Source organism: Schistocerca gregaria, chromosome 7 (assembly GCF_023897955.1).
Source record: "Schistocerca gregaria isolate iqSchGreg1 chromosome 7, iqSchGreg1.2, whole genome shotgun sequence".
NCBI classification, from domain to species: domain Eukaryota; kingdom Metazoa; phylum Arthropoda; class Insecta; order Orthoptera; family Acrididae; genus Schistocerca; species Schistocerca gregaria.
In genome coordinates, this window is record NC_064926.1 from 294868770 (window position 1) to 294891951 (window position 23182).

Sequence of the window (23182 nt, forward strand, 5' to 3'; positions counted from 1 at the left end):
CCCACAACAAATAAAATATAATGTCAGAAAAATGGAAGTGCTGAATGAACAAGTACTTTCCAGAATGACGTACGAAGTAAGAAGGACATAAGAAGCTGACTAGTGAGGGGAAGAAACCATTCGCGACAAAAAGAAGCTTACTAATATGAAATTGGGCTTCAATTTCAATAAGATAATTTCTTGATGTACTTTTGGAGTAAGGTAGCGCGTGGAAGTGAGTAGTGTGCTGTGGGAAGACCGAAAAAGGAGATGATCGAAGCGTTTGAGATGTGATGCTACACACGTATGCTGGAAATTAGTTGGACAGACTAGACAAGAAATGAGGCGGTTCTACGAAGAATCGGCATGGGGAGAAAAATGTGGGAAGGATTGACAATAAGAAGGGATACTATGGCACAACACGTAATAAAACGTCAAAGAATACTTTTACTGTAATGGAGGGAGTTGTAGAGAGTAAAAATTGTATGGGAAGGGAGATACAGGAAAATGCCCAACAAGGATTTGAGGATACTGGGTGGAAGTGCCACTCTGAGATAAGGAAGTTAGTACATGAGAGGAATTCGTGGAACGTTGCATCAGATCAGGGAGAAAACTGGTAACGAGGAACAAACCGCCCTAATCTCTCGCATGGTCCCTACTGAAGACAGACAGTGGCGGCAGCAAAATGATCATACTGTATTTTTCGGATACGGTTTCTATAAATTTAGACAATAGGAATTCAGGAGAACCGTACCATGTTTCTTACAAATATTCTGAAATAAAATTTGGCAGCATTTCTGCTGCAGTTTCGTATAGGCTATAGAGACCAGTAACAATTCTGCCAGCGCGTATCTCGATCCATTCGAAATCTGTTTTCATGCTTAGTTGAAAAGGATTCCAAGCACTGGAAAGATGTTCTAAAACTGTAACACTAGGACCTGTATGCAATTTAGAGCTCCACTGCTTTTCATAGAATTGATAGTGCACTTTATCGAAATACAATTGTTGCCAGAAAGACTTAGTCCTAACAAATACACATCGGTTCTATGCAGGTGCATCAAGTAGGCCTGATGAGGAGGCTAGAAGCTTCAAAATCGATCGTGGTATAAGGCAATTAAAAAGTTCCCGTTTGAGGGCGTTGCTGCAGTTTATGTGCAACGTAGCATGTCTCCGATGCGGGTAAGTAATCATCGACATGTAGGCGTGGAATTTGTGTGGCATTCGCAATTTCCCGACGTGCGTGCGGTAAATGCAGAAATGTGAACTATGGTAACATTTTTTTCGAAATGAATCCAAACAGGCTCTTTTAGGACAGACACCAGTAGACATCCGCCAGAAAATTAAGAATGTGTGTAGAAAACCACCGTTCCGAAATGATGGACGGAATTCGTGATAACACATGTCCCCATGTCACAAATTTTATAACGCAGGTGTTATGTCAATTCAAGTGGGGAGATGCGCGAGCACCCACTCTGTAGCCCTGATAATTCCCCGTTCGATTATCACGCCTTCGGTCGCTTAAAAATGGCCTTGAAGGGTCGACGATGCCTCTTGGACGAGGATGTGTAGCAGACACAGACTTCTTTGCGCAGCAAGACACGATGTTCCACCACACGGGTATTTTCAACGTGGTGTATCTATGGGATAATAGCCTGAATGCAAAAAAATGGCTCTGAGCACTATGGGATTCAACTGCTGAGGTCATCAGTCCCCTAGAACTTAGAACTACTTAAACCTAACTAACCGAAGGACATCACACACATCCATGGCGGTCGCGCGGTTCCAGACTGTAGTGCCTAGAACAGCTCGGCCACTTCGGCCGGCGCCTGAATGCAGATGGTGATTTTTGCCACATTGGCATATCGATTCTGGAACGTGCTCCTTTGGACAGGAAACATTTTCAGCGCCACTTATACAATGTGCAGGGTGAGTAACCTAATATTACCACTGGGTACACCTCCTAAACCACAACAAACACTGAATAACCAATTCCGCAGACCGAAAGTGAGAAGAGGGGCTGGTCGAATTGGTTAATACAAACCATTGAGAGATGCACTGAAGTGTGATTTTCAACACATATTTACGTTTTTTTAATGGACACCTGTAATTATTTTTATCACAAATGAAAATAGAAAGAAATACTTAATTAGTGCCGTTTCGTACCTTGTAAAATGTTAGGTACATCCGGAGTAATCTGTAACATAAAGTTGACGCTTGAAACCTCAGACGTTCGGTCGCGTGTTGTAACAAGATCTGTAGAGGTATGTTTACGAAGACTACTATGTTTACGAGTTTGGCTGTCTCAGTGCCTGCATGCAGCGCTTGCTGAATTAGTCCCTGTACTCAGAGTGTGTTGCCATACGTCTGTGACAGTGTACTGTACACGAGTAAGAACAGACGTATGCACGGTAGGAACGTAAGATGGTCTCAAGTACAACACTGTGAAAAGAGTCGTAAGAACTGTGAAAGTGGTTTATTATGATTCTGAAAAGGCAGAGATGCTACTCATCAATGGCAAGGGTAGACAAAATGCAGCTGCAGAAGGCAGGTTGTGTGCAGAAAGGTACCCAGACAGAGAACATCCAACGCTTCACACATTTGAAAACATCTACAAACAACTGTATGAAACAGGTATGGTCTTAGCACGTAAACAGGTCCGTAACATACCCATTACAGGAGAAGCAGGTGCAGCTGTTGCGCTTGCTAGCTGCTGTTGCCGTGAACCCACACATGAGTTCACGTGACGTCGCTACAGGCAGTGCAATGAGTAAAAGTAGTGTAATGTGCATACTTCGTCACAAACGTCACCCGTATCATGTGTCGCTGCATCAGCCATTACATGTAGCTGACTTTAATAATCGAGTGAATTCCTGTCAACGGGCAGTAATAAAGAATGCGTTGCAGTTCTACCTGTTCACCGATGAAGCAGGTTTCACAAGCCATGGTAGAGTGAATTTACGAAACATGCATTACTGTTCCGTGGACAATCCTCTCTGGCTTCTACAGGTAGAGTGACAGCGACCGTGGAATGTAAATGTATGGTGCGGAGTAGTTGGCGATAATCTCATTGGTCCTCAGTCATTGAAGCCACCCAAACAGCTGCAAAATACATCGCGTTTCTACAAAATGATCTGCCAACTTTGCTTGCAAATGTCCCGCTTTAAACGCGTAGACGTATGTAATTTAAATGTGATGAGGCTCCTTCACATTCTGCAACGAACACTAGGCTGACTCTTGACTGAATGCTCGACGGGCGTTTCATAGGTGGTGGCGGACGCGTAAATTAGCCAGCCAGTTCTCCTGATCTTACACCCTTAGACTTCTTTCTGTACGGAATGTTGAAGGGGAATGTGTACCGTGATGTTTCTACAGTCCTAGAGGAAATGAAACATCGCATTGATGCAGCCTATGGCAACATTACACCAGTCGTACTGCGTCGTGTAAGACATTCATTACGCGGTAGATTTCAAATGTGTGCAGCAAATGATGGGCACCAATTTGAACAATATTGGCCTGAAATGTCAGGACACACTCTTTTACATTCTGTAATTGAAAACCAAAAACAAATTTGTAAGTTTAATTGCATTCTCATGTTAATGCACATTTTCTTCTAACACATCAGTGCCGTACATTATTCTTCAGAGAAGAAGACTATTAAAAATGTTAGCATGTGGACGTAGCGAGCTGTTCATGTCCCTTCTGTAATTTCGTTATATCACTGTTCTTTTTGTATCCCTAATTAATTCTGTTCTCTGCGATACACACAATTGAACTGCTGAAGAGTTACTCAAGAGTCAACTTTACGTTACAAATTACTCTTACAACGTAAGAAATGGCACTGATTAGGTATTATATTCTATTTTCAGTTGTGATAAAAATAATAACAGGTTTCTATTTTTTTAAATGTATTGAAAATCTACTTCCGTGCATTTGTCAATGGTTCGTATTATCCAATTCTCAGTCCCTCTCCTCGTTTTTGGTCTGCGGAGCTGGTTATTCAGGTGACTCACTCAGTAATAAACTGTAGAGCATTTAAATGCCGTCGGGGGCAAATATTTTTATCTAATTTCTCATATTGCTTTCTGCTTTGGCGTGCAGTGTGTCCGTAAGCTACTGCAAAGCAAATATTTTCTTTCCATCTTTCTGAATTTTCTGATCGGGGGAGGAAGGTGTATGTTTTTCGATAGGTCACTGATCCCATGCACATTCGTGCTGCAAGAAGCATGAGAAATTTTTTATCATGTCGACACGCAACGAAATCGTTCATTTGCATACTGTTAAAACTGAACATTGATAAAACCAAGATAATGATCAATGAAATGACACCTGAGGGAAGCATATCAGTTGGAAATACATAACTCCAAACAGTCACAAAATGTATTTATCTGGGTCAACTGATAAACATGAAAGGATATTTAAAAACAGAAGTATTACGGCGAATTAAATTTGGCTGGCAATGCGTACCAGAGGCACTCTTCAATTTTGAAATCTGATGTCGGTTGAGCTGAAGGTACCTGTTTATGACCAATGTACTGGCTGATCAAAAAGTCAGTATAAATTGGAAAACTGAATAAATCACGGAATAATGTAGATAGAGAGGTACAAATTGACACACATGCTTGAAATGACATGGGGTTTTATTAAACCAAAAAAAAAATACAAAAGTTCAAAAAATGTCCGACAGATGGCGCTTCATCTGATCAGAATAGCAATAATTAGCATAACAAAGTAAGACAAAGCAGAGATTATGTTTTTTACAGGAAATGTCCACCAACATTCGTCAACAATAGCTGTAGTCAAGGAATAATGTTCTGAACACCACTGTAAAGCACGTCCGGAGTTATAGTGAGGCATTGGCGTCGGATGTCATCTTTCAGCATCCCTAGAGATGTCGGTCGATCACGATACACTGGCGACTTCAGGTAACCCCAAAGTCAACAATCGCACGGACTGAGGTCGGGGGACCTGGGAGGCCAAGCATGACCAAAATGGCGGCTGAGCACACGATCATCACCAAACGTTGCGCGCAACACATCTTTCACGCTTCTAGCGATATGGGGTGGAGCGCCATCCTGCATAAACATCGTACGTTCCAGCAGGTGTTCATCAGCCAGGCTAGGTATGATCCGATTCTTAACATATCGGCGTACCCGTCACCCATCACGATAGCAGTTTTGCTGTCCAGCGCTATCTGTCGGACATTTTGTGAACTTTTTTTCGGTTCTAATAAAACCCCATGTCATTCCAAGCATGTGTGTCAATTTTTATCTCTCTATCTACATTACTTTGTGGTTTATTAATTTTTCAAATTTATACTGACTTTTTGATCACCCGGTACATTGCCAGTAATAACTTACGGCGGCCAAACATGGACATTAAATGAGTTCATTGTTAGGAAGCTAACAGTCGCCCAAAGAGGAATGGGAAGGTCAATCTTGGGTTATACGAAAAAAGACAGGAAGGGAACAGTTGAAATAAGACGAACAACGAAGGTCACCGAAATAATGGAAAGAGTTGAAATGGCAGTGTGCTGGCCAGTCCTAGACTGAAGCCCAATTTACCAAAAAAGACCTAGAGTAAGACTACCAGATATATGGGACAGAGATATAAGGAAGACAGTGGGATTGAATTGGCAACGGTAAGCTCAGGATCGGAAGAAATGGAAGATCCTACTGGGATGCTTTGTTACACGCCGACTCAAAGGGGCCACATAAAAGTGATAGAATTGGCTGATGATGGTTGGAAATATTGTTGACAGCATACGTGATAGGAAAGAACTTACCTGCTCTTCTGTCATTCAGGTTGCAACAAGAGTACAGGATTAAACGGATGTAGAATGCAACAGGACATAAAACACAAGTAAATGAAGAGAAAGTGAAGGTACTGAAGGGCTGTAGGTGGAACAATGCCGCAAGCTTTAACACACTGAAACTTGTAACCGCGTCTCTTCTCAGTAGTCTTTTTGCAGCAGTAACCCACGGTTGCAGCGAATGACACCGATGGGAACTCCTGCTAGCAGACTCGCAGGAGTTTAATATCAGGTCGTACTGGACGTGTGTCCGTACCTCACAGCGCGATATTGCGGCAGCAGGGGGTGGAGCGCGAGAAAAAGTTGTCTTATTGCCGAGGTGGGCGGCAAACAGCGCCACCAGACCGCAGTGCCCTGTGTGCTCATGTGGAACTCGAAGGGACAGGGACGGCGGCGCGCCTTCAGTGGCAGCGACACGCCCAGTTCTCTATCGCCTTTTGTCACCTTGACGGCGCGGAAGACACTCTGCTACTTTCCAGGGTGTTGTCGCGTTCTGACAGATTGTTTCTCCACATCCAAACCGCTATGTTCCAAGCGTCAGAAACCATTGTGGTGCAAACGTAATATCATCCGTAGTATGCGTCACTATGACCGACCAACACCCCAACTGAACAGCGGAATGACGAGAGAGTTGGAAAGACAGTGCGAGAGGTAGTAACAAAATTTTAATTTTCGCTTCCAGAAAATGAAGTTACGTAATTAAATTTTGTCTGTTGGCAAGAGCATGTGTGCAGTTTTTGTGGAATTAAAACCCCTCTACCGGCTCGCAGCTTTAATCTGCTAGGAAGATACAAATTAAGTGGGCAACTTTACGTTTTAAAAGATATAGCTGAAACATTAAATAATAATTAGCGCCAGTGGTTTGTAGGTTATATTATAAGCGGCGTCTGAGTAAAAAATTACATGATAATACTTAACAGCTCCAATGATTCGAACGCGTTTTTATTTAAATCACTTCCTATTTATAATATACACTTTAAGGCAAAACAAAAATAAACGACGCACCACGAAGGAACTATCCGAATGTAACGGAATTATATGTACAGAAAAACAGATGATTGCAGCTTCAGAGGAGTTGGATGATTTATTCAAGAGAAAGAGCATAAGGCGTGGGTTCACCTCTGGACCACATGCAACAGTTACTCGGCTAGACAATGATCAACAGAGCTGGTGGATGTCCTCCTGCGGTCTATCGTGCCGAATTCCGTCCAATTGGTGGGTTACATCTTCAAACTCCGAGCTGTTTGTAGGGTCCTGCCCATAATGCTTCAGAAGTTCTCAATTGGGGAGAGATCTGGCGATCTTTCTGGCCAATGTTGGGTTTCACAAGCACGAACAAAAGCAGTAGAAACTCTCCCCGTGTGCGGATGGGCATTATGTTGCTAAATTGTATGCTCAGAACGGCTTACCTTGGAATGGAACATAACGGGGCGTAGAATATCTTTAGCGTACAGCTGTGCTGTAAGAGTTCGGTACTTTTTTTGTGCTTAGAGTGCATGTATATTCTGTAAGCCACCTTAAAATGCGTGGCTACGTTTCGTTCCACTGTCTTTCCTGACCCGGCCCCCTCCCCCTCCCTTTTCTTGTTCGAAAGACATCCATTGCGTGGGAAGTACGATTTCCTTATTGCATCAAATCAAAATGTTTATTCAAAGTATCTCAGGTCCGATACAATTAAGGCACAATCAGTATCAGATAAAAATTGTGTACTTGCAATGTCATCTCTACATTTTAAGGACCTTGCATTGGAACACTAACATCCGCCAACTAGTTAGAGGAGTGATTCGTTAATCGAAACACTGAGAATTCACTCCTTTTAAGTGCCCTGGTACTGTTACACAATTCTGAGGTCTTGCAAGAATGCTCACAGAAAATTTCCCAGATAAAAATCTGTTCTTATTAACGGCAAATGATAACACAAAAACATTTTTTTAACACAATCTGATTTTACTTTAAGAGCAAGTTAACACAGGAACACATAAATTTTGCAACGGCTAATCTATGGCCATAAATCAGCTCTTAAATATACATTACTGATCACGTTTCCTATCAGGAAGTTCAACACCTGACTTACGGAATGTGCCAGTACCCCATCTTGCAGACAAAGCATGTGCAATGGGCTCGAAATTATGACCTTAACACTTATCCACCTAAGGAACGAAATTATTGAGTAACAGAAAATAATACTGAATGGCTCCAGAGGTATGACTGTCTACCATGAAGGACTCGACGCAAACTTACCACCACAAAACCAGAAAGTTTGCTAATAGTACTCTTATTGCCGAATAAATGAGTGTGCAGGCAGCTCGTGGCATGCAAACACGGTTGCTAAAGGCAAATTATATTGGCTGAATCTCTGCTGCAGGTTAATAAGCGAAGTCCATGAAAACACTGCATACTAACAGAATCGTTAAATTTCAGCTATTAGCTTAACAGTTCCAGGATATGTATATAAATTCAGAAAGATTATTTCAAATGAAAAAGAGCTCATAATACTCTTAAGTGCCAAAGAAACTGGTATAGGGATGCGTACTCAAATACAGAGACATGTAATCAGGCAGAATAAGGCACTGCGGTCGGAAACGCCTGTATAAGACAATAAGTGTATGGCGCAGTTGTTATACCGGTTACTGCTGCTAGAATGGCAGGTTATCAAGATTGAAGTGAGTTTGAACGTGGTATTATAGGCGGCACACGGGTAATGTGTCCCAGCATCTCCAAAGTAAATAAGAACTGGGGATTTTCCCGTACAACCATTTCACGAGTGTCCAGTGAATATCAGGAAATGGGTAAAACATCAATTCTCCGACATCTCTGTGACCGTCAAAAGATCCTGTAAGAACGGGACCAACGACAACTGAAGAGAGTCTCTCGGAGTGACAGAAATGAAGCCCTTTCTCGAATTGCTGCAGATTTGAAAGATGGGCCATCAACAAGTGTCGGCATGTGAAACCATTCAACGAAACGTCATCGATATGGGCTTATGGATCCTGAGGCCCACTCGTGTACCCTTGATTACTGAACGACACAGAGCTTTACTCCTCGTCTGGGCCCTTCAACACCGACAATGGACTGTTGATGACTGGAAACATGTTGTGTGGTCGGACGAGTTGCGTTTCAAATTGTATCGTGGACGGGTATGGAGGCAGCCTCATGAATCCATGGACCCTGCATGTCAGCAGCGGACTGTTCAAGCTGTTGGAAGCTCTGTAATGGTGTGGGGCTTGTGCAGTTTAAGTATTATGGAATCCCTGATATGCTTCTATATGACTCTGACAGGTGACACATCCGTAATCAACCTGTCTGTTCCCGTCCACAAATTAATGTCCATTGCGCATTCCGACGGACTTGGGAAATTCCAGCAGGACAATGCGACACTCCCACAGAAGTGCTACAGAGTGACTCCAAGAACCCTCTTCTGAGTTTAAACACGTCCGCTGGCCACCGAACTCCCTAGACATGAATATTGTTGAGCATATGTGGGATGCATTGCAACGTGATGTTTAGAAGGGATGTCCACCCCCTCGTTCTCTAGGATTTAAGGACAGCCCTGCAGGACTTATGGTGTCATTTCCCTCCAGCGCTACTCCAGACCTTAGTCGAGTCCATGTAATGTTGCGGTATTTTTGCGTGCTCGCGGGGGCACTACGCAATATGAGGCGTGTGCACCAGTTTCTTTGGCATTTCAGTGTACATCGAACTAATGTGGGGTACATTCATAGAAGGGCCATGTCTTATGGACAACAAATTTGCACCGATAACTTGCACGGTCACACGAGTGACCCACAGCACGACACACGAAGCGACATCCCTTACCCTTGATTGCAGAACCACAAACATTTCCTTTGAGCAGTGGTGTTTATTTTTTCGTGTTTCACGTCAGGGAACATAAAGCGCTGCACATCAAGTTGCAAATAGGACAAAGAGACCATTGTGAAACTCAGGAATACGTTAAATCGTCGCAGCATATCATCCTCAACTATTGTTTTATCTGGAAAGGATTGTATAAATGGAACTGTTTCATGTTACATTCACGTTTACCAATTAGACATCCCTTTTCTTTGAGATTTCTGGCTTCAGCTGTCTTCTTAGTTTTGAGCAATGATGAATAAATTGAAGAGTTACTGAGAAATGTATGACAGAATAATTATATAACATAATGGAAGAAGCTCAGATGACATATGATGAAATGAACGTGAAAAAGTAGTTGGTGGAGATGGTATTTCGATTGAACCGAACGAATGTTTAGAATGAGCAGGTTGTAACGTAATTTAATATTTTATTGAATGCTTGTGTGATCATGGAATGGATACCAAACTGGAATTATCGTGTGGCGTGTTATAACTGCAGGTGGTGTGCTTAGATTGTGTTATTGTCTCTCGGGTACCACATGCAAGTGTACCTCAGTAGACTCCTTTCAAGGTGTAAAAGAGACTGGTCTGTCACGAAATATTGGGCAAGATACCTACAAAAGTGTTCTAAAGCTTTACAGTTTTTTGCCTAATTGGAAAAAGCTTTTGATGCGGTTTAGTGGACCCCGAAGCAGATGGGAGTTAGCTGAAGAAAAAAGAGAGCAATAAGTATCCCCTGTAAGTGACAAGAGGTATCAGCAAGGACAGTTGATGAGATGAAAGACTGAATTAAAATTAAAAGTAGGTAAGAAAATGCTATTACCATTCACATACCCCGTTGAACGTCTACGTAGATGATGTAGATAGGAACCACTTTCTACAAGTGTTGTGTGAAAATAAGCAGGAAGCCTATAAGGTTTGCTCATAAATTGATATTACTTGGTGAAAATGTGAATACTATTAATAATTCGGTAAAAGATCTGAATACCAAATTGAGAAATGTGGAATGAAGGTAAACATGAGAGGAATCCTGCACCGTCGCTCGTCGCAACGTCCTGGTGGAAGTGGTTTGCCATTGCCTTCCTCCGGCTTGCTATAAAGCGCCAACTGTGTGCCTCTCTCGTGGTGATGACTGAAGAGTGCCTGTACAGTGAATGGAAAAGAGAAGATGGATTAATATAACAGAAAGGGAAATCCACTTAAGAGTGGCTTATACTGTCAAAGGACAGTTTAAGGAGGGGTGGGACATTACGAACTAGTGGAATTTGGAACAAGTGATACCGTGTGTATAAGGGAGAAGTTTACTGTTGAAATTCCGGGAGCGTACGTCGGAAGGCAACGACGGGATACATTTTAGTACCCCCAGCTTAGGTCTTGTGAAACAACCGGAATCAGTGAAATTAGACCCAGTGTGGACGGTAACAGACCGGCGCTATTCCCATGCGCTGTTCGTGTAGGTAGCGGCCGAAGTGGACTCATGGTTATCAATATGGACATAGAATGGAATGTAAGTAATAATATATTTTACGATAACAACTATGAGCACTGGAGTGTTGATGCAGAAGTACAGATGTGGAACTTGGTGTCTGTCTATGAACTTACGAGAGCCAATGGAGCAATGTCTTTTATTAGTGGTCACAAAGGTATAAATATAAATGCCGTATAGGAACACGCAGCTGTATAAATGACGACACTAAAAATTGAAGGGCTTCTCGGAAAAACAGCGTTAGTCCGTATTTGCGTAAATTGAGCTAATGCTGCCATGTTGCAGTACATATGTGAATGTATCTCATGATAATATTGTGTCGGCTGAAAGAGCATTAGTCCCACAGGAAACGAAGGTTACGTAATTCCGGGAAAAACAATGCTAGTCATGGACAACTGTTGTTTTGCATGAAAGAGCGGCGCATGGTGCCGCAGTACAGTGGAAGGCTCTGCAACTAAACTTGACAACAGAGACGTTGTCTTCTCCGTAAAGACGTGCTGTCCTTCGAAGTTACGGTGCTTGTGAGAGGTTGTATAGTTATGAACGCAAATGGAGATGCTGAATGTTACGACTGGCCTTTCCGTAAGAAGAGGATACATACAAGAGAGATGCTACGTGAGAAGAAGCTGGCTGGGGTAAAACATACAGACCGTGTGGCCCGAGTTGTACCGAACAAAGTAGTAATTGCCCACAAGTTTGTTCTGCAGTTTGCATCCTATTATTTGTGTTTGCATTCTGATTCATTTGGAAAATGTGTATGGTGTGTTGTACGTCGCAGTAGTTCTAGTATCATAGAACCTCACACTGAATCTGATTTCATTTTCAAATGTGCACGCTTTCTCTGTTTTAAGAAGATATGACATGAAGGAAGAGAGCATACCCTTCAAACGTTTAATGTACTGAAAAACAAAAATGAGCAAGATTCCCTCTTGGCTGGATTGACTAATGTGCATCACTATTTATAAAACTTCCCAGTGCTGCAGAATCCAGTGGCAAAGATCATTGGGCGCTTATACTTACAAATTAAGGGTGGATGGTAGGGGTATACTAATTTCTCTGTAATCATGTACAAGCCTTCATGGCATAACTCATGCTCGTGTGCGCAGAATTCGAATATCTCTGGTAGCTAATGGCACGTCCTCCAAATATATGAGTTGAAAGAATGACTACCTGCCCAATGGATACCCGTCATTAGTGACAGGTCCTATCACGTTCTACATCACATCATTTCCTATCCAAGAGTCTCGTTTCGCTCCGACACTATACCAACGTCAAGTATCTAACGGAAGACATGTCACTGAGATGGTCGCACAGACTGTTTTTAGAACAGTATCAAATGAAAATTTCTTACGAACTCTATTGGTACGTCTTCTCCGATCACAACATTAAGGTCGGCTTTTAACGATCGTACACATGTACGTTTAGTGATTCGCTGTAACAGACAATGAACAATCCAGAGTTGACCCTGGAAGACGAACAGAAGTTGAGAATAGGGAAGGAATTTATCTTGCGATAAACAGAAGCATTCAGACAACAAAAGAGAACGCTTCAAGGCAGAAGCCTAAACTAATGAGGTGACATACATTAGCATTGATCATATGCAAAATCTTCCGACAGGAAAAAGGGGGCCAATGATGTTACATCAATGCTATTTACCTACCTAGAACATTGGAATTATGATTCTGCACATCTAGTTCCAATACATGATGGTGCCTTGGGACAGAACAAAAACCATGTAATGGTGTATTTCTTGTATTTTCTAGTGCATGGCTTAAAAATGTTTCGTAGCGTAACATACTTACTTCCAACGCGCTGACACAGCTACCTCCCAAATGATCAAGACTTTGAACTCAGAACAGAAAAGAAAACTGAATGCAGCAGAATCTGCTAAGGACTAGATTGAAGTAATATCAAGATCACGACAAAATCCACCACCATTTAATGCACAAGAAATGAAATACAGCGATTTCATTGATTTCAGAGTAACTTCGGTCCCATACTTTCTGAATCGTCACAAATCTCCAATAAAAACTAAAACTGTGAGAAAATTTAAGATAGAGCAGAGACTTCCAGCTTTACGACTCAGGCATACATAGCGTTGACCTAAAACGAGAATTCAGTGTAAGGTTATCAATACCACCAGCCAAGATTGGGGACCTCGAAAACTTAATGCAATATTTGAACACGCATGACAAGAGAGCATTTTATAACAAACTTTGCAAGGTACCTGAAGGAAACAGTGAAGAAGCTGACACTGACTTTGATGACAATAGAAGTGGCGGTGATGAAAGAGCAGCTGACAGCAGCTGTTCTGCGGATGTAAACTGCGTGTACTGTAGGTTCAGTTCACCTAAATGGTACTAAAGACTCCTTGATTTGATGTTTGCGGTCTCAGTGTGCCACAGAGAGTTACGTATAAGAATCACTCTAGACATAATATCATTTTTGTATGTTTATGGTACATTGTTGTACTTATGAATGCATTGTAGCAAAAAATGCTTTTATATATCTGTATTTCTCGAGCATGACTGACATGTGTCCATCGTAGTTTTAGTTCTCATGTGTGAAAGATAACATTTTATGTATTTGTAAGTGTATATTACGTATCTTACTGTGTAAGCGAAACCGTATGAAATGGCAAATTCTATAAGTGTCGCTACATTGCTATATTGAACTGTTTCGTCTCGCTTCCCAAAAACTTGATTTTTAGATCAATGCTGTTTTCCGAGAAGACCTTCAATTGTTGCAAGACGCCTTTTTACGCATGTCTGGTATCTTCTGTCATTCTGTCTCAGGGAACTCCAGGTGGAGAGGAATTTAGTTTCGGCGCTATAAAAATGTGGCACTTCATCGAAATGCCAGCTCTCTCTGTGGCGTCCCATTGTGTGACGGAAAAGCACCTCTGTAATATGGGAGTTCATTTGCCACAGGCGATGTTTTAACTCTGACGGTTGAAAGGCAGGAGGCAAGCAAACACATGAAAAGCGGCATTGTGAGCATTACCAACTGACCACTTCATTCCCGCATCCTGCACAACGAATTTCTCTGTACATTTCTTTTTTCTGGCAAGTTTTTTTTTCCCACAATTGCTACTGAAACTCTGTGTTTACTGAAATTATATTTATTCGCCTGGCATTCCGCGACAAGTTGAGCTTGTATGAATTCATGTTACTCGAACGAAAAATTCTGGTCTGCGCCTTTGTGCCGTTGTGCCCCGTCAGTGTCTACGAAGCAAAGCAAATGTGGAGTGGAGACTGTGTTTCTGTTTACAGAAGAGGACGTAAGCGTGACAGGGCAGTTCTAACGTGGAGTGGATAGAGGCGTAACCCTCACTGATAACCTCAATATATAACATCTCAGTGCCACAAGCGAAGCATCAGTAGAATACATTCTTCGCGAGACGCTGCGACAAACATAACGCATACAACTTAATCATAAGAAAATAAATAATTTTCTTGGAAACGATTTTTTTTAGTTTACCAGAACTAATAACTCACGACTGACCAAAAAAAAAAAAAAACTACAACACTTAGTATGTTTGCGGGAAGGCAAACTATAGATTCTCAAGATGCAACACATATACAGAACCGCATGGCCTGCACGCTGGATAGCGCCGAAATTTGTGATTGGTGTGCGTTCCACATTACGTCGATAAAGCCAACATGAATAGCACATCGCACTGTGTACATTGCAAGCGGCCTTCGAACCCTGTACCACCTACATCAATGCAGAGCCTACTTCAGTGGTGACTCACATGAATTAATATGTGCGATTGTCTGTGAAGAATTTAGGACAGTAAGGTCCTCCGCTGACGTTACAGGTGTACCATACACCATATCCATCATAATTGAGGTGTCTGATTTGGCCACCGTGCTGGCCACGGAGCTGCTCCATCCCTGCCAGTCAGTCGATAGGGGTATATGACGTTGAGGTGATTTCTCTCCAAGTGTGCTGGAGCTCCTTCGCCTTACAGCTACATGTCTACCCGAACATTTAGTGGATCTAAATCCAACAGGGTAAGCGAAACATCTCTAATAAATTTGAGGTTGATCGGTCCTTTTAGTCTGTTTGGTTGCAAATATGACCCAATGATATGGTCACCCATTTTCCTGGCCCAGATGTTAACATTGACCACGTGTTGGTGATTTTGAATCACCTGCCCACAGGGGTTTCCGTTCGCCCAAACACGCATGTTAGCATAATTCAACAGGTCGTCTCTAGTAAATGTACATTCTTCCGTTAACAGCACCAAGCTCGGGAATAGTGGCTCGTGTATCCACTGTTTTAAATACCGCTGTGGCAATTATACCCGTCGTGGGTAGGCCTCCTCCTTTTATACCTGGATATAGTGCAGATGATATGCATGGAGCCGGTGTTCGTGGACAATACACCACACGGCACTGTACCTCGTGTACGGCGCCTATACTATCCCCCGAGTGCTGATGGCTCGGTCTTCTTTGAATATTGTCAGCACGTCCAACATGGACCTCCTGCATCAAATCGGCACCCACAAAACAGTAGACTGAAGATAGTTTTCACGAGCACCAATCACAAAATACTACGACTTTAGTGTAGAGAGGACACACCTCCGGCAGAAAACAGCTACGTGCAACTTTCCGGCTTCTCGTACGCGACTCTCGATGGGCACGAACGTGAAATGATGTGGAGTACGTCTGTTACGAATAGCTTCCTCATACAATCTCGCAGCTGCTCTAATAGAGCAATCTGCTTTACTGTATTCAAGCACCATTTCTGCAACTACCGTCAACACCGCTACTGCGCAGGGACACCACACAAGGCCCGGAGAAGAATGCACACAGTGACTGTGTGGAGAAATACACCGCAAACGATGGAATTTTGTCCATCCGCAGTACACAGATGGTTAAAGGGCTGCAGGTCTCTCGTATTCAGACACCAAACCGAATCGGAGCTAAGCATCACAACCGTTCGTTCTCAGAGTGCAACACGCTCCAGCACCAAGGTCGTGCGTTTTTTCGCGTATCACAGCGTTTTTTTTAATACCTTGTATAAATTCCTAGGGACGGTAAACTACTGTTTTCCAGTACAATCTTTTTAGTGGATCTATTCGCACGTATCCCATGGAAGAAATTCTTGTTGTAATCTTAAGTAACAATCACAGTGAAGGTTTGAGAGATACCCAGAGGCGTACTAGAATAGCCTAATGGGATAGAGTGCCTGCCCAGGGTAGGCACGCGGCCGAGTTCGGTTTTCATGTGTCACTGCAGCCTCTTTATTTCTAAACGTATGTGACAGTTGTCTATTTTCTAGGGTTTCATTGATCTTACCTCGACTGCTTCTATTAAGTTCATCCAGTGAATTAAGTTCAACTGATATCTCTAAAACCAGTTGGAAGTACACAGACCAGAATTGCATTTTTCCTGGTAACCGTAATTTATGAAGCAGGAGATTATTTATCAGAAAAGATTTATAAACACATTACAGCAGAAAACGTGAATAAAACGTGGTACATTGGCTTGTCATTTGAATTGCAAAAAGTGATATGTGGATTAACATGCTGATGAATAGTACTTTCCAAGTTGTGCCTTCTATTATATAAGTGGGCATGAGAAGAATTAGATACGAATTATTTCTGCTGATAACCTCAGCTATGAATAATGTTAATTTCTCGGAAAAGCAAATTTCCTTAATAATATAGTAAAATAAAAGAATGAGTTATTGATATCACGGGTGTAATTCTGGATCGCCGATTACTGACTCTGTTCTCCAACTTGCGTATATGCAGTCAATAAGTGATGTGAAAGGAAATTTCATAATAGCTTCAAAAGTTCACAAACCAGATATGGGTACAAAAAAGGATGGTCAGAAACAGTTTAAAGGCTTATCAGGGTTTTACAGAATAGATTCTGCTGAAAAATAACTGTTAAGAAAACAAATCGATACGTCGCGCCCTTCCCCGAATTAATTAACATTGAAGTTAGCTAATCATCTACATCCACATGATTACTCTGCTATTCACAATGAAGTGCCAGGCAGAGGGTTCAATGAACCACCTTCAAGCTGTCTCTCTACTGTTCCACTCTCGAACGGCACGCGAGAATAAAGAGCATTTAATTTTTTCTGTGCGAGCCCTGATTTCTCCCTATGTAGGTGGGTGCCAACAGAATGTTTTCGCAATCGGAGGAGAAAACTAGTGATTGAAATTGCATGACAAGATCCCGTCGCAAGCCAAAACGCCTTTGTTTTAATTATTGCCACTCCAATTCATGTATCATGTCTCTGACTCTATCTCCCCTATTTCGCACTGATTTAAAGGGGCCGCCACAGCTGGTATTACCAACGCGTTCATTGTTTGGTTTCCTAAAAACGAACAAGACAGCGATCCATAAGTTGGACATGGGGTGGTCGTAACCACCGAACCCTGGCCAAAAGCCGAGCAGTCACGCGCGCCTTCATCTACGCTACAAATCATATCATGTGGGCATTTTGAATTTGACGCAACGGTGTGATTGACTAACTTCAACGTTAATTAATTCGGAAATTTCCCAACAGATCAACTTTTTTTTCTTAATAATTGTTTCTCAGCACAACTTACCTTGCAACGCACTTAAAAGCTTTACAGAAAGTTTCTGACCACACTATTTTTAACATAAACACAAGGGAGGAACAGTAGTTTAAAAAGAATACATGCCTTCTAATACTAAAAAGTAGCATGTTATAAACGACATAATGTGAAAAACCTCTAAGGGGACTATCTATGTATGTTGCATAATTACACGAATACTCTAGCGTCAAAGGAGAAATGAAAGTTATTTTGTCGTAGTTGATGAAATATTTCTTGGTACGTTATTGAGTCATAATGTCGCAATTTGATTTATGTAAACCGGTAACCCGTTTCGTTTATACTATCAGATCTTAAAAAGGTCAATGACTCACTTAACGATGCAGTTTCATAAACAAACTTAAGACTGCACTCACTGTGCGTAGACGCTTTTTCTAAGGTATGATGAAGGCAGTTAAGAAGAATCTGGCTATTATAAAAGACATCGCTCTTTCCGAAGGTCCAAATAGCCTTAACTGACGAAACCACATTTTTTCCTTTAGTTGTTTTATTGACATCAGATACTGATAGGACTTTGAAAGAAATACTTGTGATAATACCATCATAATCCATTTTGTACTAACATCTTGCAGAATTTTGGTTTGTTCGTTGAACTAATGTGAATTTTCGAGTGTATTTTGTGAATGAATTACGAATTGAGGCACCGAATAGCTACAAAAGGAACGTATAGTGAAAACTGCATCTGGCTAATCTGCTGAAACAAACGATCAGTCGACATAAGGATGATCTGCTAACACCGGAAAGGATCCAGCAAGACGAATGTAGATGCGTCACTAAAAAATGAAGCAGTCAGATGGTGAGAAGCAAAGGAAAAAAGAAACTTCTCGGGATGAGAGGGTACGTAATGTAACTCAGTGATTACGAACTCAGTGATTACGATTGCACCGTGAATCAAGGCACATTCACCTTTCCCGCCGCTAGCAGTTCGTGTTCTAATTGACTTGGCTGCAAAACACGCTAGAGTTATGAACACAAAAGTGCGGCAACTGCTCGGAGCAATACAGTCGGCAGGCGACGTGCAGCCTCGGTTAGACGGAGGCAGAGGGGAATCGGCCAGCGAACGGAACACTGGTAGCAGCTTGGAGGTCGAGGACTCCCTCTAGGAGAGACGAAGCAGGAAACGTGAGGTGGAGAAGCGAGGCAGTCTGGCGAACGGACGGTCGAGGCTGAAAGGTGTACGCTGTCATAAAGGGGTGCAATTCCAGGTGGAGCAGCGGACCGTGCTGGAACTCAGCGAGTCGAAGCAGTTCCGAACAACTGGGAATGAAGGGCTGGTTGCTGCGAGGTGTTTCCGGGTTCAACATATAAGTGAGTGTGTGCTTGCTGTGAAATACGCAGGTAGGAGTGTAAACGAGTGAGACAGTGATGACCTACTTGAATTTCCTAGTGATTATACTGTGTAACACAAAGAGGCCGCTTTTGGGCCTAGTATACTCAACTAAAATAGTACTACCTGAAGGAAAGATGCCTGATGAGAATTTAATAGTCATTGTTGTCGAATATCAGTATTTTGTGTTCTGATATTCGGCGTGCTGTAGAATGAATACATTGCTTGCTACATTGCGAAATTTGTCTCTCTTGTTTTGTCTGTTTAGTATTAAGTAGGATGTCGGCTTTATTTGTGTAATTCTGGAGAGTAAGATCTGGTATTGAGTGTCTTGTTTTCCTTACATGTGCATTGTTATTTGTGTATCTTAATCCATTCCCTAGTAGCCTGAGTGAACTCAGAGGGTTTCGTTATTTGACATTCTGTATGTTGTGTTAGGTACTAATGTGTGGCTAAATTGTAAATTAATTAGTGCCCTCATAACCCAAAGTTGTGTGATTCTATTGGGGCAAGTTAATTAAAAGTGCATTACCTGTATTACCTCTTAAATTTTATATTGTTTTTGTAAGTGTTCGGTTCACTCGATGCTGCTTGCTCTGCAAGCGATCTGGACTCATTGTAACTTGCCTAAGAAGTTATGCGAACGCAACCTCCAGTCACTTAGCACTCCCTTTAGTTCCCGAGTCACACTGCATAGAGAAAACTTAAAGAGACTGGCAGTAAGAGCCCACCTACTACACTACTGGCCATTAAAATTGCTACACCAAAAAGAAATGTAGATGATAGACGGGTATTCATTGGACAAATATATTATACTAGAACTGACATGTGATTACATTTGCACGCAGTTTGGGTGCATAGATCCTGAGGAATAAGTACCCAGAACAACCACCTCTGGCCGTAATAACGGCCTTGATACGCCTGGGCATTGAGTCATCCAGAGCTTGGATGGCGTGTACAGGTACAACTGTACATGCAGCTTCAACACGATACCACAGTTCATGAAGAGTAGTGACTAGCGTATTGTGACGAGCCAGTTGCTCGGCCACCAATGGCCAGACGTTTTCAATTGGTGAGAGATGTGGAGAATATGCTGGCCAGGACAGCAGTCGAACATTTTCTGTATCCAGAAAGGCAACATGCGGTCGTGCATTATCCTGCTGAAATGTAGGGTTTCGCAGGGATCGAATGAATGGTAGAGCCACGGGACGTAAAACATCTGAAATGTAACGTCCACTGTTTAATGTGCCGTAAATGCGAACTAGAGGTGACCGAGACGTGTAACCAACGGCACCCCATACCATCACACCGGGTGATACGCTAGTACTGCGATGACGAATACATGCTTCCAATGTGCGTTCACCGCAATGTCGCCAAACACAGATGCGATCATCATGATGCTCTAAACTGAACCTGCATTTATCCGAAAAAATGACTTTTTGCCATTCGTGCACCCAGGAGTGCGGGATTAGCCGATTGATCTAGGCGCTGCAGTCTTGGACTGTGCGGCTGGTCCCGGCGGAGGTTCGGGTCCTCCCTCGGGCATGGGTGTGTGTGTTTGTCCTTCGGGTAATTTAGGTTAAGTAGTGTGTAACCTTACTGACTGATGACTTTAGCAGTTAAGCCCCATAAGATTTCACAGACATTTGAACAGTTTTTGCACCCAGGTTCGTCGTTGAGTACACCACCACAGGTGCTAATGTCTGTGATGCAGCGTGAAGGGTAACGCTGCCATGGTCTCCGAGCTGATAGCCCATGCTGCTGCAAACGTCGTTGAACTGTTCGTGCACATGGTTGTTGTCTTACAAACGTCCCCATCTGTTGACTCAGTGATCGAGACGTGGCTGCACGATCCGTTACAGCCATGCGGATAAGATGCCTGTCATCTCGACTGCTAGTGATACGAGGCCGTTGGGATCCAGCACGGCGTTCCGTATTACCCTCCTGAACCCACCGATTCCATATTCTGCTAACAGTCATTGGATCTCGACCAATGCGAACAGCAGTGTCGCGATATGATAAACCGCAATCGCGATAGGCTACAATCCGACCTTTACCAAAGTCTGAAACGTGATGGTACGCATTTATCCTCCTTACACGAGGCATCACAACAACGTTTCACCAGGCAACGCCGGTCAACTGCTGTTTGTGTATGAGAAATCGGTTGGAAACTTTCCTCATGTCAGCACGCTGTAGCTTTCGCCACCGGCGCCTATATTGTGTGAATACTCTGAAAAGCTAATCATTTGCATTTCAAAGCATCTTCTTCCTGTTGGTTAAATTTCACGTCTGTAGCACGTCATTTTCGTGGTGTAGCAGTTTTAATGGCCAGTAGTGTAGAATAATGTTACACCCCCCCCCCCCCCCCCCTCCCTGTCCTGGATGGACTCACTGATTTCGTTTGGATGGGTATCGGAGAGCCGTTTTATCCTCTCGTCAGGCAAGCTGGCCCACAACTCTTGTAAGGGGTCGTTAATGTCCCGAATAATGGTATTGGGATGGAGTTGACGGCCAAGATGTTCCCACGCTTTTTATATTGAGTACAGGTCTGGGGATCTTGCTGGTCAATTTACTATCTCAACTTCATGCAGACAGTCTTTAGAGATATGTACCATGAGTGGACGATAACTATCCTACTCCAAGATACTTCCTTATGAGAGGACATACCGTACAGTTGTGTCATCAGAGTTCTTCTATTAACTATCAGCCGTAACCCGAAGTCATGCCCAACGTCCCTCCAGTCAGTGGCATAGGATTGGGTCTGTCCTCAGATAGCCATTATACTTGCAAATGATAGTCGTACGGGATACTACAGATATGCCATTGTTCGCTAAACACAGTAGAATGTCATTCATCTGCAGGCCATGCTTCCCCGTGCAGGCACCACTCAGAACCCAGCCATTTGTGTTATGGTGGTAACGGCAGCCTGTTCATGGAACCGTGATTACGTAGGCCGGCTGCTGCTAGTCTCCGACGAATGGTGTATGATGATGAAGACTATTGTACAGAGTCCATTGCTTGTTCTCAGATGTGAGACGCAGATGTGTATTGGCTAATATATGCTTGGTGAACAACACCGCGATCCTCTCTTGCGGTGGTGTGACGAGTCGACAGGGACTTTGACGACCAGTACGCCTACTGCCATGTTACAATGCAGTCGAACAGTGGGCCACTGCCACATCTGAATGTCTCAAATCTGAATAAGAAACGATTCGACCAAGCAGACAACTAGAGACCCACAATAAGGCCACTTATACAAATACGCAACGTCTTGTGAGGTACCCCTTTTTTTGCGGAGAAGAGCTCATTTGGCCATATTTCCCGTTTTACCATTTCAAATAAGTGAAGCGAATATATCAGCACTGCAGTAAGTACGGAGTATGGGGGCGAACGATAGGTCCCCACAGTGGTTAGCAGAGGCGGTTGACCATCTGACACTTCCAAAGCCAGTGGGATGAGGTGCTTATGCAGAAATTGCTCTTGATGTCATCAAAGATACATGTAGGGAAAGTATATTTATTCTGATTCGAATTAAGTTATTATTAAACATATGCTAACAAAAGTTGCCTTTTGCCACTCATACGTTAGGAGGAGTCTACGAGTCATAAATAAGCATAAATACAAAGCAAACTGATTGAATGCTCAAGTTTCAGAGTGTGCGCCATACTTGGCAGTCCTCATTAGGATGTAATTCGATCTTGTCATGCGGTAGACGATGCTCTCGTACCATTAACAGTTAGCTTATAATCAGTGTGAACGATTTGATTTAACGGTGTTTCTTAAATAAACGCACCGTAATGGCATCCCGTATAAAAGTTATTTTCACAAAAAACCTTCTTTCCACTTCATTACGTAAAACATATGCAGTTGTTTATAAATAATTTTTAAAGTAAAAACATCAAGTGCCTAGACCTTAACTATCCCATCACAATTAATGTTCGATAACTTCAGATCTGTAAAACACGTAGGAAAAAGGTCTAATAAATTTATGTACAAGCAAGTAGGATGCAAAAATACTGTACAACACCTCAGAAAAAATGGGGAGTCACTTCTAGAAGTAAAAGTGAACCTTTGGTAAAGACATTTAACAATGATGACTACGTTACACGCCATGCAGGATTATTTTTTT